The 7820-nt window shown below is 38.6% G+C and overlaps 1 pseudogene; it reads left to right on the top strand.

Annotated features, from left to right (window-relative positions):
- The first annotated feature begins 3889 nt into the window (after positions 1-3889).
- LOC101017454 lies at positions 3890-5880 on the top strand (annotated as a pseudogene).
- Positions 5881-7820: the final 1940 nt, after the last annotated feature.

Below are 7820 nucleotides of genomic sequence, written 5' to 3' on the forward strand. Positions count from 1 at the left end.
CAGCTCATGATTTCATGAAGGAGTTCTTCCCCCAGGGTTAGTTCTAAAATTCAGAAAGCTTACAACTTACTGAAATTTACCTTTTTCTTTAACTTCCCATTAGTTCTGCCCTCCAGAGCTATACTTGATTAAAAAAAAAAAACCTTCACATGACTTTCCTCTTTGAATATTTATTTTAAACTACCTTGCCTTTCCTTAGATTTCAATCTGAACTCTGCTACTTGCTACCTGTGAGATCCTGGGAAACTTATTCAACGTCTTCAAGCCTCAGTGTTTCCCTCTGTAACATGGAGATAATAATAGGATCCACTTCATAGGGTTATCTCAAGGATTTTATGAGAAAAAAACTTGTAAAAGTGCTTAACACATTGTCACTACCCCCGTGACTATCTTAAAGATCTTTTTTCCTCAAGTATGTTCTGTTAGTGGAAGCACTGTTTCTTTCAGTTCATCTGCATTCCTCCATTTTTGTTATTATTCGAATTGCTCTTTCGCAATACTTTTTCCACCTCCATAGCAAATAATTAGAATGTGACAGTGATGCTGCCACATCTCCACAGAGTTAGTGAGCCCTGCTAAACTCACTCAAGTCCCACTTGTCTTCCTGTTGAGGTCTACCTTCTCTGCAGGCCAGAGCTCAGCACAAAGAAAGTGTCAAAGAAAACCATGTTGGTGATTGCCTACTTCTCTCTTGGAATCTCCTGTTCCTTCACTGTAACCTTTGATCCCCATGCAGAGCTGTAAAATCTGGGCTACCAAGTATACCCTTTCTCATTCAGCTTCTCCCAGGTCTCACCAAATATAAATAAATAAACTTACCTGCTCTGTGTTATTTTTCATCAGTGCCCTCATCTGACCTGGTATTGGTCATCTAGTCTTGCAAACCAATTGTGCTGTTCAGCTAATAGAAACCCATGGCTTAATTTTTCACTCTAGCAAGAAACAAACAAAAAAAATGTTAATTTTAGGCCAACCTTAGAACTTTGACACATCCCTGAAATGACTTTAAGTCTTTGATAACACATGATTTCTTTTTCCTTTTTTTCCTTTGCTGTAGGTATCTTAACAAGTGCGTGTGTATGTGTGTGTGCATGCATGTGTGCACACAGAGCATTGCAATCTCCTACACCCATTAACAATAAGTGGTATCTTCTTTAGGAAGGCAACAGTGTCAATCTCAGGTAATTGGAAGAGGGTGGCATGAGATGGGCCTCTCAATAAGAAATCTTGTGACATACCTTAATAAGGGTATCTTCCCCCAAAATACTTGCATTATCTATGGCTTAGTTCAACCCTAAATACAAATTTATCCATGATCCCATGGTATGAACATACTTATACATAAGAGATATTTCACAAATGCTGTTTTGGGGGGATGAATATTTACTATCAGCATTTGACTTTTTAAAAAAATTAAGAAATTAACATAAAAAGATAAAGAGAAGATTTTCAAATGCCTTAGGGCTAGATTCTCTTTCCACAGTATTTTCTTAACGCTCTCTTAATGTCAGATTTCAAAATGAATCATCCAAGAAAACTAAAAAGACCCTGTAATAGATTTTTCAATCAAAGTCAACAGAAGCACAGCTTTCCTGAATATTTCATGTATCCCCCAAAACAGAAAATAACTGCAATTTCTCTAAAAGTTAGGCTATTCTCTGAACATATTCCCTCAATCTTTCCTATTTAGAAGTTGTCCACAATAAATATGAGTTCACTCTTTGAGTATGAACTTATAGTTAACATGTTCAAATTTATTCTGCTCACGCTGGTTGCTGGCTTTTCTTAGAAACGTCTTCTATTCACTTGTTTTCTACTTTCAGAGATGTGGCAAATTTCAGAAAGCCTATATTATAAAAATTTAAATGGAATAAAATGAAAAAATAAATCAGCGACTCAAAGGGTTGTTTCAGCTATTAAACCAGACACTTTAGGTCTTCTGTGCCATTCACCATAAAGTCACCATTTAAGTTGATCAAGTTGATTAAGAAGTTGATAATGGCTAAACCATCAGTAAAGTCCATCTTATATTTTCACAAACATCCAACTTTTTCACTTATAAAACAAAAAATAACAGATTATTTTTCTACAAAAAGAGTTACAGAAACAGCACAGACATATCATGAACAAAAGATATCAATGAGATTTATTTTGTAGAAATTGGCAGCTGGGAGGGAGAAGTGGATAGGAAGGCATGAGCCAATAATAATACTGAACTGCGGTCAACCAGTTAACTAGTTACCTGGGCTTGCAATCTGATATCCTAAGTTGCAAGAATGTTTCTTAAAGTACCCACTAATCTACACATCCTAAAATGTGCCATCATTTTGATGACTATAACAGAGTTTCCCTAAGATACATATTGTCTTGCTCTCTGGAAGCCTCTCTCTACCTCAAGATTTCCATTCTTTTCCTCTTTGAGACCCATATCATGAGGCTCTGAACAGTTATGCTCCATTCTCAGGGTCATCCCCAAGCTAGCGAGACCTTATCTCTGACAAGAGTTCACATATTGGTAGTGACTTGCACTGCAGCTATTTTTTTTTTTTTTTTAATCCTTGACAGGTAATGTATTGGAAATATCTTTGGACTGAAAGTCAGCTGTCTTGAGAGTCATATCCACTACACCACTTATTCACTGTTTGATTTTGGGCAAATCACTGAACTTCACATATCTTCATAAGTGTTTAATGAGAATAACACTTGCACAAAATCCAATAAGTAATTATTTAGGGGCTGTTAAAACTAGACATGATCTTGGAGGCTGCACTCCTCTAAACGAGACCTTGTCTCTGCCCTTGAGAGGTTCAGGGTTTAGAAGGAGAGACAGGTATTTGAATTGGCAAGGAGAATACAGAGCAATAAGTGCCAAGCAGGGGGAGGCCCCAGTGATCTTCCTGGAAAAATGAACATTTCTCAGCATTACTGATAAAAGATATTCCTGGCACTGAAGCTTGTAGCAAAACAGATACAAAAATACGTCAGTTAACATAAAGTCGAAACGTACGCAAGGCCAAAAAGTAAGATGAAAATGGTTTGATTATGGCTGCTAGAAGGGTATCCTGTAGATACACAGCTGCATTTGAATCAATAAAAATGTATTCAAAATTGTGTGAGTGTGTGAGTGTTCAATTTTGGAGACAGGGTCTTTAACTTTCATAAGATTATTTTAAAAATAATTGAATGACCCCAAAATGCTAGGAATCAATGCTTTCTAAGGTAGATACACTTTTAGGGAATTATAAGTGAAATGCTTGGGTGAAAGTGTATGTTTGTGTGTGTATGCATACATAAATATATGCACATGTCATCTTCTGCCACCAATTTACATGATCCAAAAATTGTTCATGTTTCTATACTTACTATTATAAGACGTCAAGTATGGTAAATGTCTGTACTCTATGGAGTTGCTGAAAGTGTTTTTTGAGATTTCCAAGTTGACTAATATGTAGCTCCCTTTCAAAACACACACAAAAATACTGGCTTGTATGATCACTATCTCAATGAGGAAGAGAAGTGAAATCTTATAAATTACTTACTTAAATATAAGATGGCTATATTGGAGATGTCTAACAACCTTTTATCTTAAAAGGAAATGTGCAAAGAAAAAATAGTGGGTTTTTTTTCTATTACTGATCTAATGTTGTTCTTAAGCCACACACTGCTGGATATCAAGAGGGAAAAAATGTTAAGTTTTCCAAGTAAAAGTGTTAAGTTTCTTCTGGTCTAAGGAGTAGTTATACAAGGTTTGCATTTTTTAGAGGGAAGAGTGAAATATATAGAAATTAAAGTGGTATGATACCCAGATTTGCTTTAAAATATTTTTGCGAGAATAGGAAGGTGTGGGGGCGGGGGAGGGGAGGGCAGAGCAGAACGGGGGAGGGCATAGGAGAAAAAGAAAAAGAAATAGAAACAAAAAAAAGCTTTTTCATAATGAGTTTGCAGCCAGAACATGAGTGTTGTGAAAATTACCACTAAATCAAAGCCAAAACGAGAAAGAAATGACTCATATCAGCATCATCATTAATAGACATGTAGATTAGGGTAAGTCCACCACTACTGGCCATCTGACCTACAAGTGTGGGGTGATCAACAAAAGAACCATTGAAAAGTTTGAGAAGGAGGCTGCTGAGATGGGAGATGGCTCCTTCAAGTATCTCAGATTTTAAATGAGTGAAACAACGAATTATTGATGTTAACAAAATGGATTCCACTGAGCCACCCTACAGCCATAAGAGGTAAGAGGGAATCATTAAGGAAGTCAGCATGTACATTACAAAAACTGGCTACAAACCTGACACAGTAGCATGTGTGCCAATTTCTAGTTGGAATGGTGAGAACGTGCTGGAGCCAAGTGCTAATATGCTTTGGTTCAAGGGACAAAAAGTCACCTCTAAAGATGGCAATGCCAGCGGAACCATGCTGCTTTCTTGAAACTCTGCAATGCATCCTACCAACAATTCATCCAACTGACAAGACCTTGAGTCTGCCTCTCCAGGATGTCTACAGAATTGGTGGTATTGGAACTCTTTCTGCAGCCTGAGTGGAGACTGGGGTTCCCAAACCCAGCACAGTGCTCACCTTTGCTCCAGTCGACGTTACAACTGAAGTAAAGTCTGTTGAAATGCACCATGAAGCTTCGAGTGAAGCTCTTCCTGGGGACAATGTGGGCTTCAATGCCAAGAACATATCTGTCAAAAATGTCTGTCATGGCAATGTTGCTGGTGACAGGAAAAATGACCCATCAGTGGGAGCAACTAGCTTCACTGCTCAGGTGATTATCCTCCACTATCCAGGCCAAATCAGTGCTGGCTATGCCGCTATTCTGGATTGTCAAACAGTTCACATTGCTTGCAATTTTGCTGAGTTGAGGGGAAAGATTGATCACCATTCTTGTAAGAAGCTGGAAGATGGCCCTACATTCTTGAAATTGGGAGAAGCTGTTGTCACTGAAATTGTTTCTGGCAAACCCAGGTGGGTTGAGAGATTCTCTGACTGTCCCTCTTTGGGTCATTTTGCAGTTTGTCATATGAAACAGATAATTGCTGTGGGCGTCATCAAAGCAGCAGAGAAGAGGGCTGCTGGAGGAAGCTAGGTCACCAAGTCTGCCCAGAAAGCTCAGAAGGCTAAATGCATATTATCTCTACTATCTGACACTTCAGTCTTAATCAATGGTGGAAGAACAGTCTCAGAACTATTTCTTTCAACTAGCCATTTAACTTTAATAATAAAAGACCAGTTAATGATAACATTGCCTTGTAAAATGTTCAGAAGGAAAGGAGAATGTTTTGTGAACCATTTTGGTTTCCTTTTCATGAGGCAGTTTTAAGTTATTAGTTTTCAAAATCAGTACATTTTAATAGAAAAAAACAAAAATCTGTCACAGAATTTTGAGACCCATTAAAGCAAAGTTTAATGAGGAAAAAAAGAAAGAGAAAAAGAAAGATAGGTTATGTGTCCATGGCAGCAAATTGATGATTCTAGAATCAGAATATATAGCAGTTCATTACACTATTTTCTTTAATGTTTTGATGTTTGAAAACTTTATTAAATAATTTTTTTCTTTAAAAGAGTTTGAGCAGAAAATAATTTATTTAAAGTAAATGCTCAGTCTTTCACAGTTCTTTCCTCCTCTGGCATCTGGGCATATGATGCAGTTTATGGGAAATTTTTGTGCTGAGGGACAGGGGGCTTTCACTCCACACCCTCAGGCCTGTGTGTGCTATCTTCTGGGATTTGAGGATTTTGTTTATATGCATGGTTAGGTGGCCTACCAGGGTCACATTGTGTCTGGAATTAGTTCCTTCCAGTGGGTTCTTGGTCTCACTGACATCAAGAATGAAGCCACAGACCCTCGCAGTGTTACAGTTCTTAAAGATGGTGTGTCCAGAGTTTGTTCCTTCAGATGTTCAGATGTGTCCAGAGTTCCTCCTTCTGGTGGGTTCATGGTCTTGCTGACTTCAGGAGTGAAGCCACAGACCTTTGCAGTGAGCGTTACAGCTCTTAAAGGTGGCACATCCAGAGTGGGAGTCGTTCATTCCTCCCTGTGGGTTCGTGGTCTCACTGGCTTCAGGAGTGAAGCTGCAGACCACCGCAGTGAGTGTTACAGCTCATAAAGGTAGTGCGGACCCAAAGAGTGAGCAGCAGCAAAATTTATTTTGACTAGAGAAAGAACAAAGCTTCCACATTGCAGAAGGGGAACCAAGGGGATTGCCACTACTGGTTGGGGTGGCCACCTTTCATTCCCTTATTTGGCCCCTCCCATGTCTCACTGATTTGTACATTTTACAGAGTGCTGATTGGTCCATTTTACAGAGTGCTAATTAGTCCATTTTACAGAGTGCTGACTGGTCCATTTTACAGCGTGCTGATTGGTGCACTTTTACAGAGTGCTGATTGGTGCATTTACAATCCTTTAGCTAGACACAGAGCACTGATTGGTGCATTTACAATCCTTTAGCTAGACACAAATGTTCTCCAAGTCCCCACGGACCCAGAAGCCCAGCTGGTTTCACCTCTCAACATCTCAGATGACTTGTTTTGGTGCTGCTAAGTTGTGGCTAGTTGGTCTGGCTCACTGGGCTCTCATGGTGGCACCTGTTATTGTCCTCAGCCATTTGCCACCAGAAGGAAAATCTCTACACTCTTCATCCTGACCTCAGGTCTGAACCACTTCACGTGTCTTACCATCATCTCTAAACCACAATGCCCAACACACAAACACACACACACACTCGTGGAGGTTGGGATAGCAGAGGGAATCTCTGAATGCCTTGCATGTCAAGGTTGGCCATGAGGCACCAGGAACCTCAAGTTTATGCCTCAAAAGCTAGTTCTGCTAATATTGCATTACAGCTGTAAATCACGATGTCTTACTCAAGTAAATGTGTAGGTTGCTCTGGAGGATCTGCCAAGGAAAGCAGACAACCAGCCCCGACACCCTCAGCTTTCCCAATATGCATCTGGATTTGCTATGGCAGCCCCCTCCCCAGCTCCACTGCCACAATATTCAACCCAAAAAAGCCACAAGCAAAGACACTACCCTTCTCTCTACTTCAAATCATGTATTTAAAAATACATCTTGTATTATCTAACTTTGATTCTAAATATGGAAATTTGCAGAACCCAAATATTGCCCCAATCCTTAGCCCAGGTACATCATTTTGGATAAGTCAGAACCTGAGTGAAAAGGTAACTGCATAATTTTAAGTCTTCCAGTCCCAAGTTCATCCTTCTTTCTATAGTACCTTCTTAAGTATGTCTTTACTAATTTTTTAATCATACTCCAATCCATATTTAATTAACAATGGAGCTGAATGATATTCACAGGTGTTTTCTATGTCATAGCCACACTGATCTAAGTTCAGTAACCCTGCAATTAGAGAAAGGGATAAGATATTAAATCAGCAATGAGAAGCACCATGAATGAAAATAGATGCTTATTCACTGCAAAGGAATAATGATGCTTCTGCACCTCTGCACTCTGAAATAAAAATGGTCACTAGAAAAATGTTTGTATTTTGTACTTAAGCAGAGAACAATTAGACGTAAGTTCTAAATACAAGTAATCACAAGGATCCTTTGTATTTCAAGTAAGTCCTTTTTTGTAGGTTCATAGTCATGCAAATTACAAATAAATATATATTGCTGAATTAATTTTATTTCAATTCGAGGTGGGCGATCTTTGGCTATTTTAAATTATCTTGGAAAACTTTGGGAAGAACACTAGATTTGGCAAAGGAATTCAACTTCAATATATTATCTTTGTATGTCTTCTCAAATTAGCAAAATTTATTTTCCTCAGTGTATCTTAATATACA

Source organism: Papio anubis, chromosome 4, assembly GCF_008728515.1.
Source record: "Papio anubis isolate 15944 chromosome 4, Panubis1.0, whole genome shotgun sequence".
Classification (NCBI taxonomy): domain Eukaryota; kingdom Metazoa; phylum Chordata; class Mammalia; order Primates; family Cercopithecidae; genus Papio; species Papio anubis.